Source organism: Pteronotus mesoamericanus, unplaced genomic scaffold (assembly GCF_021234165.1).
Source record: "Pteronotus mesoamericanus isolate MK-2021 breed Mesoamerican mustached bat unplaced genomic scaffold, CSHL_Meso_final scaffold_31, whole genome shotgun sequence".
Taxonomy (NCBI): domain Eukaryota; kingdom Metazoa; phylum Chordata; class Mammalia; order Chiroptera; family Mormoopidae; genus Pteronotus; species Pteronotus mesoamericanus.
Window position 1 is genome coordinate 13435269 of NW_026555312.1, and position 11104 is coordinate 13446372.

Consider the following 11104-nt stretch of genomic DNA (forward strand, 5'->3'; position numbering starts at 1 on the left):
TCAATTCCTCTACATTCTCACCAATACATGCTACTGTCATTTTGATTTTAGCCACCCTAGTGGATGTAAAATGGTATCTCATTGTGGTTTTGATTTACATTTCCCAGATAACTAAGGATGTTGAGCATCTTTTCATGTGTTTATTTCAGCCATTTGTGTATCTTCTTAGGATAAATGTCTATTCAAATCTTTTTCAGTTGGGTTATTTATCTTTTTTTAAATTTAGTTGTAAGAATTCCTTACATATTCTCTATATAAGTCCTTTATTAGATATGTGATTTCAAATATTGTCTTCCATTCTTTGAGTTACCTTTACATTTTCTTGATACTGTCTTTTGAAGCAAAGAAGTTTAAAATTTTGATTAAATTCAATGATTTTTTGTTGTTGTTGCTTATAATTTGGGTGTCATATCTAAGAACCCATTGCCAAATCCAATGTCACAAAGATTTATGCCTGTTTTCCTCTAGGAGTTTTATAGTTTTGGCTCATATCTAGGTCTATGGTACATTTTGAATTAATTTTTGTATATTGTTTGGGTAAGGGGGCTATTTTCATTCTTTTCCATGTAAATATCCAATTGTTCAAATGCTGGTTGTTGAAAAGATTCTATTTTCCCCATTGAATCATCTTGGCACCCACGTTGAAAGTCAGTTGATCATAAATGTGAGAGTTTAATTTTTCACTCTCAATTTTACGGCAGTACTCCACTGTCTTGATTATTGTAGCTTTGTAATAAAATTTGAAATTAGGAAGTACGAATTCTTTAACTTTATTCTACTTTCTCAATGTTGTTTGGCTATTCTGTGTTCCTTGAATTTCCATATGAATTTTAGGGTCATATTATGAGTTTCTTTCCAACAAAAGGTAGCTGTGGTTCTGATACAGATTCTAATACAGAATCCCTAGACCAACTTGGGGATTATTATCCCCTAATAATACTAAGCTTTTTTATGATCCATGAACATGGGATGTTTTTTATTTAGTTGTCATCTTTAATTTCTTTTAATATTTTGTAGCTTTCAGTACATACATCTTACATTTCTTTTGTTAAATTTATTTTTTAAGCATTTTATTCTTTCTGGTGTTATTGTAAATGGATCCAGATTGAGCTTTACTTTCTCTTTTTGAAAAATTTTAAATTATTTACAATGATGACATGGAACCCTTATAACCAGAAGAAATATGCAAAATAACAATTTCAACCTGACGCAGGTTTGGGAATCATAGATACAAATTTTCCAAGGGTTTTTTTATATGTAAAAGTTTGTCTTATAGTTTGAATTAAATAATTCATGTAACCTCTAATGGAGCTTGAGAAGTTGACTTCTTTCTTAACTGCATGTTTTACATATTGTAAAGATGCAAAGTACAACTGTATCACTTGTGACATTTCATTATATAATGAAAATGAAAGATGTTTTCTTGGAAATAAGATCAATAAACTCTCACTTCATAACCTTGAATCTATAAAGCAATTCAAAATAAAGCTCTTCCTGTTCTATGGAGTAGAGGGGGAAGGGGATGAGGATCTCCGTGAGAAGGAATAAAAAAATGCCTATTTGCTTGGTTCAAATTTTGAATGCAGCTGGGCTAACAGAGGAATTAGCTGAATCAGCTGCTCATGCCCTGACCTCATGCCAGGCTTTAACTTATCTTTCCCTTGCAGGTTTATATTACATTCTAGTTTTTAATCAGATCCATCAGCTGAATCACCAGGCCCCTTGGAGATCTCCACTGGTAACTTAAGCCAAAGGCTTCAGTTTATGGCTTAAACCTGTCCTTTATAGGATTATTTCTCTGGCCAGTTTGTTTTGGGTTTTAAATCAAATGGAACTTGTACCCATTAGTGGTAGGGCCCATTTGTTATTAGTTCTTAGCTGTTTTAGTAAATATAAGACTTATTTGGTTGTCACAGTTCCAAAGAGTCAAGTCATTCATAACAGATCTAAAAAGTCTCCCTGATCATAGAGATAGTCTCCTGGGGAAGGCTAATGCCTCTATGTCTAAAATCATAGCTCGTGGCAAGAAAAATTATAGGCCAAAAAATATTCTATAAGAAGAACAAGAACTCAGCTGCAGTGGTTGCTCAGATGAACTCTTGGAATAATATTGCTTTTATAACTTAGGATTATCCGTCCTTACTGAAAGTGAACACTAAAACTCAAAATGCTATATATATGTAGCATTGTTTTAGAGACAAACTTGTGGGCATCAGCCTCAGAGAAACAATAGAGGACAATTCACGATTTTATTAGGATCCTTTAACAACTGTCTTTAAAACAGAAACCTGGGTAAATTGAATCCCTTCTCTGAAAACCTAGACTTTAAAAAGTTTTGTGTACTAATTTCCCTCCTCCCTTCTCTGATCCTAAAAAGCAATAGGCAACTAGCTAGAAATGCAGTCAGCCCCAACAGTGTCTTTAAGACAGAGGTAGGCAAGGCCTGCTCACAGACCCCTCTTTACAAAATGCCCATGATTTTCTTTTGCGACTGGATGCTGACCAGAATTCTGTAGCCGTTCCAGGACTGAGACTCTTTACACATCCAAGTAATGCCTAAGTTTACCTCCCAAGAAAGGAAATTCAGTCAAGAGGCCAGGTAAGAAAGGTCAAGTTCTACATGTCTTCCTGAAGGCGAGCAAAAGGCTTTTGCACTGTTTGAGAGCAAACTGAATAAAAGGGTCAAAGCTTTAACCAAGGTTCTCATGAAGTAGAATTTTGTGTGGCAGCATTTTCATCAGTAGCCACTCTTGGGCAAATTGTTCTACTCATCTCTCCCCAGGAAGCTTAACCCTAACCCTCAGCCAATCTCTTTCTCAGCAGTCACAGAACAATATCCTGTTTTGTATCAGCATGACTTCTTTGCAAGTCCTTCCCTCTGCAGATGGACAGATAGGCCCAAATCCCTCCCTTTATTGCTATGCTTGGCACTGATAAGTTAGGTCTAGTCAACCACAGGTCAGCAAGTATAGAGCCATTTTAGGTCAAGTCGTCAGAGAGAAATTGCCTCTTTTTTTCTGGCACTGAGAGTGTCCAAGAAGTGTCTACTGGTTACAATTCATCTTTTCCTGAAATGAGGCAAAATGGGAGAGCAGAGACAAACATTCTGATTTTGTAAGGTTTCTTTTAGACTTTGATATCATCCATTTACAGAATGCCCATGTTTCAGAAAAGTCTTCCTTATCTAAATCTTCACTTCTTCCCTGTATCCTTCTCAAGCTTCAAGGCAGATGAATTTTAATGGAAGCCAAGGCTCTGGCTGCATTGATTTTTGCTATCATTAGAGGGTCAGCTTGTGGAATATCTGGTGAATGTGATTTATTTTATTCGATAACAGGATGTACTCCTAACTCTGGTCCAGCTTCCTGATGGGACCAGCCTGGTTTATTATCATATATCAGTCCTACCTACTAAAAGGCACACAAATTTCTCTAATGAGTAGAACCACTTCAACAGTTTTCAGCATACATTGGCTTACTAACATTTGTTGGAAATATTTGGCAATGGTTTTTTAAAATTTTATCTACAGGAAATAAGAATAGTGAAGATGTATCCCTATTGGCCATTTCACCAGGAATGTTTGCATGAATCAGTAAGGACTAAATGAATATTATGATGACTTATTGATGGCTTATTGGGTGAGTTTATGAACTTTGTTTGTATCTCTAATCAAGATTGACTATTACTGACTAGTAAGTAATCTTCATTGTTTAGTTTTTCTCTATTTTTGATATAGATATTTTAAGCTGAATTGAAAGACACTAGTTGCCCCTTGAACCTACCCTGACCACACACAGTGGCAGGTGTTTATTACTAATTAAAAATATTGGTAGAAGATGAACAAATGAGTCCATGGAACAAAAACAAAAAATTCTCATAGTATAATGCTAAGTAAAAATGAAACTTGAAATTATAGCTATAATATTGCAGAAAATATATAAAATTAAATATACATATTGGCAGATTTAAAAGATAACTTGAACAAATGAAAACACTGATTTTGTTCTGGAATTTTGCAACTTGTTATATCTAACACTCTTATTGCAACAAAACAACACTATAAAAATTATGAATCTGATAATACACAAAATTAGATGTGTAGGATTATGAAGTAAGTGAGCAAAGAATATCACAGAAGATTATCACAAATTTAAACAATGCTATCAAGATATCTACTCAATTGACCTAACCAAAAATTATAGATAAGCTGAATCCCATCTTGATTGTCTTTGGAAACAGACCATCCCATATTTAGTTTAATAAAGACTTTTAATAAGGAAAAGGAAAAACCTAGGAAGGGGAAAAGAAAAACATCATTATACAAACTGGATTATACAGGCCTCAAAAGTAATACTCAAAAGTATTAGGTTTCACTGTCAGGGCCAGCAATAGATGGAAATATGAAGAGTAGCCACCTCTGGCATGACTCCTGCAAAAAGTGTGCCAGGAGCATCAGAATCTCTTGACTTCACCAATTCTTTCTCTTGATTTTAAATCTTCTACAATCTCTTAATATTTTGTGGATCCCAGTTTTCACTCTGGAACCTATATTCATTTTATGCATCTGCTCCATTGTCTAAAGCTGAGAAAGCTCCCAGAAGTATAATCAGAATTGTTTTGTTCCCATCCTAATTTGATGGGTATCAGTTTTTGGTGACCTTGATGGTTTTGATGTGCAGTCTCACGACTGTCTGGTCGCCCTTATTATTATTATTTGCTTTTATTGAGATACTTGTAAGCTTTCATGAAGCTGTAAGAAATGATAGATTCTGACACCACAAAGTCAGGAAATCAAGACAGATCAACTTAAAAATCAGAAGCAAAAGAGAAGAGTCTCACAAATAATGGGAAGACAAAGAAATTCCCCCCACTCAAAGGGAAAGGAGGAATTTCCAGAAAGAGAACTAAATGAAATACAGGCAAGTAAACTATCAGGTATTGAGTTCCAAACAACAGTTCTATGCTCAATGAGCTCAGTGAGCTCAGAGAGAATTACCAAAAACTACAGGGAAACTATGAGGAACTTACTGCAAACTATATCAGCATGAAAAAGGACATAGAAACCGTCCATAAGAGACAAGAGGAAATGAAGAATACAATTTCTGAATTGAAGAACACAGTATAAGGAATTAAAAGCAGGCTAGATGAAGCAGAGGACCAAATCAGCGAGCTGGAGGACAAGGTAGAAAATAGCTCCCAGAAAGAGCAAGAAAATGAAAAAAGACTCAAAAAGAATGAAGAGGCATTGAGAGAAATGCAGGACAATGTGAAACATAGTAATATCCGTATAATAGGGATACCAGAAGGAGAAGAGGAGGAGGAAGGGATAGAGAACTGTTTGAAAAAGTAATGATGGAAAACTTCCCTAATTGGAGGAGAGAAAAAGTCACACAAGTCCAGGAAGCACAGATGATCCCATTCAAGAGGAACCCAATGAGGCCCACTCCAAGACACATCATCATTAAAATGGCAAATATCAAAGACAAAGAGATTATCCTAAAGCAATCAAGAGACAAAGAGGTAGTAACATATAAGGGAGCCCCGATACAGCTAACAGCTGACTTCTCAACAGAAACGCTGCAAGCCAGAAGGGAATGGCAAGAAATATTCCAAGTAATGAAAAGCAAAGGTCTGCAACCACGACTGCTCTACCCAGCAAGGCTCTCAATTAAAATGGAAGGCGAAATAAGGAGTTTCCCAGACAATAGAAGGTTAGAAGAACACGCCTCCACCAAACCAGCACTGCAAAATATGCTAAAGGGACTGCTTTAAGATGAAGAAAAAGTTTCTATGAATATCCATATCCTTTCACAGTTGCCAATACTTAATATTACCAATAGTTTTAATACTCATTAATCTGATTGTGACGATGTTGTTATTTTAATTGTTCCTTTACTATTTGTTGAAACTAAACCTGTTTTAGTATATTTCTTGCCTATTTCTATTATTTTTTTAAAAAAAGCTTTAAATGACTTTTTGGTATTCTTTACCCATTTATTCATTAAAGGTTTGTAGAACTTTTTTCCCCCCAAAAAAACAAAACAAAAAAAATATTAACCATGTTTTAGATGTGTTGCAAATACTTTTCTATTCTATTCCTTGTCCTTTAACTTTTTTATATGTATATTACTATATAGTTAAATGTTTAATATAGTCATATTGTCAATATTTACTTTATAGCTTCTGGGTTTGATAATTTTACCTCACGTCATGAAAAATATTAGTTCTATTTTCTTCTAAAATGCCTTAGATTCTACATATTGATTTTTAACTCACCTGAATATTTCTTGTATAATGTGTGAAATAGGGCTCTCTGTTTTATTTCAAGTAATAGTGGTAAATGCACCTTATTTGTTGAGTAAGCCTTATTTTACCCATTGATGTGAAATATACTTAATCATATAAAACATTGCTAGAAAGATATATACATTTGTCTCTAGAATTCTCATTGTATTTCATTGATCTATTTGATTATTTCTGTGTTGGTGACATGTTGGTTAAATTCCTGAGAATTTATAATGGTTTTAAATTCTTTTAAATATTTTATAATTAACTTTGACATTTACAAAAATAGATAAAATTAATCTGCATTTAAGAAAGAAAGAAAAAGAGAGAGAAATGGAACTCCTACCTTTTGAGACAACATGGATGGAACTGGAGAATATTAAGCTAAGTGAAATAAGCCAGTTGATGAAAGACAAATACCATATCTCAGCTATATGTGGACTCTATTCAGCAAAATAAACTAACGAACAAAATAAACCACAGGCATGGAAACATGGAGCAGACTGAAAGTGACCACAGGGGATGGGGAAAGAGGACAATGATGGAAAGAAGGGGAAGGGACTAGACAAAGAACATGTATAAATGACCCATGGACATGGACAACAGAGTGAGAACTGACTGTGGGATTGGGGGGTGAGGGCGGGATGGATGAGACAACTGTAATAGAATAAACATGATTTATAAATTTAAAAAAATGTTTTAAAGTTTACAAAAAAGAAATAAAAAAAAAAAGAAATGCTAGATTCCTTGTACATTTTGCCCAGTTTTTCCCAATGGTAACATTTTATAAAACCTATAATGCAACAACCAGGATATTGACTTTGATACAATCTAATGATTTTATCCAGATTTCCTGAGTGTGTATTAAGTTCCATATCATTCTATTAAGGGCCTTCAACTTTTGCCAGATTATTTGCCTTAATTTTTCCCTTAGATGTAGTTCACTTGGGATATTTTCAAAGTGCAATCCATCCCACATTTAACATGGAATGTTCTACATCTATCCCAAATTAAAGACTCATTGGTTTACTATTCATTCCTTCAGTGGTCTACATCAGCTTTCTCTTCAACATTATAAAAGATGAATTTTCTTGGACCTAGATGAACATGAGTCATCTCTGGGTTAATCTGTTCCATTTGGGTATAGAATCCAGATTTTTCAGAGTTTATTTTTTCATTCAAAAAATATTCTCTAGTTGGTGAGTGAGTCTTTACAGGAGAATTTAAGAAGCTTGGTGTGCAGTGGGAGAAAACAAGCCTGTTCTCTGCTCTCAGAAGACTTGCAATCTACTAGACATTCAAAATTGTGCCAGCAATAAACTGCTGGGATCAAGTAGGTAAGTATTAGCTGAAAGGATGGTCGTGTGTTTTAAAACTTCAATGCAATTTCTTTTCTTGCCCTAACAAGTAAATGACCATCCTCTAGCCTCCCTGGGAATCCATCCATATACCTGAAGAAATAGGAAACTATCTTATAAATGGAATTCGAGGAGAAATACTCCAGTAATATTTAGCTTCTGATAGTCAAAGTGATTGTGCAGCTAAGTATGAACTAAGCAAGCCAAGATTTTTCAAACTCATTGTCTCCTTTTGTGTTGCATTAGCTGGGCTTGAAGGATCAAGTTATAGAGTTCTTCTAAGAGGAGAGAAGATAGTACTGCCATCCTTTCCAATCAGGCCAGAAGATTTATGAGGATGATACAACACACCAAGACTTGGGGAGTGGGGAGCAGAAACTGGAAAGAAACAAATAAAAAGAGTTGAATTTATACCACATTCATATTACAGTGTGTGTTAAATTTGCTATTAGGCTCCTGCACAAAAACTATAATCACTGTAGATATTAGACAGTCCCCAAAGTTCAAATAAACAAAACCTTAGCTCCAGGTTGATTATATTTTGCAGCTATCTCTTTAGGGTCTACCCTTCTAAAATTCATTCTTCTACCCAGACTATGCTTAGATTATTTTATTGTTTAAACCACCAAATTACTCCACCTGCTTTTTCCCAGTCCCAAACTCTCATCGATTCTTTAAGCAAAGGTTTTCAATTCAATTCCTGATCAAGTGCCTGAATTGATTCAAAGGCCCTTTTTTTTTTAGTAAAATCTGGCTTTGCACAGGTACCCTGTTATCAACTATTGTGCACAAATAAGGTAGCCCCCATCTGTGTTAGCACACAAGGCAGGATACTAAATTTGCACCACAGGACATGATCTTTGCCACCTGCATACCTGTTATCTAAAGCATATGGCTTTCTCTTTTATCAACAACATGAAGCAGGCTCTTAGGCACTCCTTGGAGATTTCAGTCCTGCCTCTGATCCAGCCACTGGCAAAAGCTTGCTTGAGACATCTGATATGTAAAGGAAAGACTACAAGACATGCTAACTACACTTTTCTTTAGGTACCTAAGTGAAAACATTTTCCTCTTAAGTGTAAATATTTCAAAAACAGTGTGTATGGACCCTCTCAATAATTATGGCACAGCTCTTGAACGAAAATGAATTATGATGGAGGTAAACACATATTTACTTTGTTTATTTTGGCATCATCTGCAGTTCTATATCTGATGAGCGTATTTGAAGGCAAGGATGGGGGGGGGGTGCAGAGGACGAAGCAACCATGTCTCTCGTGAATTTGCAGAGCCAACCCTCAGTGCCTATCTCTGAACTTTCATGAGAAATAAACTTCCAAATTATTCAATCCACCCTTATTTTGAGATTTTTCAGTTATATGCAGTGAGAGTCTTGACCAATAGCAATTCTAATATTATTACTTTGTTTCTCACTTCATTAAACAAATAATTTTATCACCCAAAATATGTTAGGCACAATGCTAATTACAGGTTTAAAAAATGGATAAAATACAGCCCCTGAACTGAAGAAATAAGAAATCAATACAAATATGCAAGCCACATACATTAATTTTAAATTTTTAGTAGCCACATTTATCAAAAAGTAACAGGTAATATAGATTTAACTGTTTATTCTACTTAACTCAATAGATCTCAAATATTATCATTCACATTAAATCAATATAAAAATATAGTATTGATGTTAACCTCTTATCAGATAAAGGTTTAGAAATATGGGAGAACTGTGCTGTATCTTGCCTTTTCGTTTTCTTAATGGTTTCCTTTGCTGTGTAGAAGCTTTTTAGTTCACTGTAGTCCCACTTTTTGCTTTTATTGCTCATGCTTGATGTCATAGCTAAAAAATCATTGCCACGACCAATGTCAAAAAAGATTTTCTTCTACGTTTTCTTCTAAGAGTTTCCTTTTAAGATTGAGTTTAAATTTATCATCTTATTATAGTCTATTTATCTTACCTGTTCTTTATTTTTTTCTCTTCCTGCTTACTTTTGGACTGATTGAATCTATTATTTCATTTCCTTTCTACTACTAGTTTCTACTATTTTAATTGTTTCCTTAGAAATTATATTAAAGACCCATGATATAGCAAAATAAAATAGTAATCGCTACATTTCACTTTGCTCTAAGAAGTACAAGAATCTTAAGACAACTTTAGTTTTATTTCACTCTCAACATACGTGTTATTTTTGTTGCATGTGTTAGTTATATATTTGTGTGTGTGTGTGTGTGTGTGTGTGTGTAAAGCTACCACAAAACAAAATTTACACCCATTTTTTAAAAGAAATCAGCAACTGCCTTCAGAGCTAAAGTATCTTTGACTCTTAGACTGACTTCTCTGTGTCCCTGGGTTCTTGCCTTCTTCTGGATTTTATCTGAAACTTTCCCATTCACTCTTTAATTCTTCAGTATCTTTAAATATTTTCTAAATCAATAAATGAAATCCAATTAAGGGGCTATCAATTTATTTTAAATTAAAGATGCTAATATAGAATAGGTTAATAAAGAAATATTTTTAAAAGATTAATGAAGGACTGGTTTAGGGTCTAAAGTTTATATAAAAGGTGACTGTTCCTTCTATAATGATCTATACCTTACATACTTCCAAGACTTTAATGCCAGGAAAAATTTGTCTTTCTATCCTGATTTTTCAGTTTCTTTTTCTCAGATTACAAGATATATAATATCACTTTCTGTGGATAGCTAGGAGCACAATTTAATGGTCATTTACAGCACTTCGCTTCTGTGTCTTATTTAACTACTTTGATTTCACAATGGCTATTTTTAAGGTTTAAATTTTCTCAGTAACTTTTGAAAATAAATAGAAAAAATAATAAATAACAAATTTAAAGCACATTGGTTGATAGAATTGAGATACTGGATTCAGATATTTCTGATAATGGTTGTAATTTAGCAGCTCATTCAAACAGTACATATGCAATATGAATACAATTACATGAATTTGGGTGAATCATTATGTAATCTTTTATCGAATTTTTATTTTATCCTAAGCTCCACTATTCCTCATTGTGAGTTCTGCTTACCTGAAGAGGTGATGACTTTCAACTCTTCTGCTTCTTTTTATACGTATCACTAGATTTTAAAATAATAGGCTTATATGACTATTTTATTATTTTATATTTAACTATTGAGTCTTATCTTTCTTTTATAGAAATGAAAATTTAGCTCGCTTACACTCTGTTTTTTATATATATACACGTGTATACTTTAATAGTTACTATTGTTATGTTAAAATTATTCAAGCTGAGATACAAATTTGTGATATAAGTATATTTATTTTCTTACACAAATTCTTGTTTTCTCTCAAGTTTATATTTGCCTTAGTATTTGTATGTACTTTCTATATACTATATTTCCTGCTATGTACTCCTATGGAGATATAAAATAAATAATTTTAGCATGAGCAAACCATAAGAAATTGTCACCAG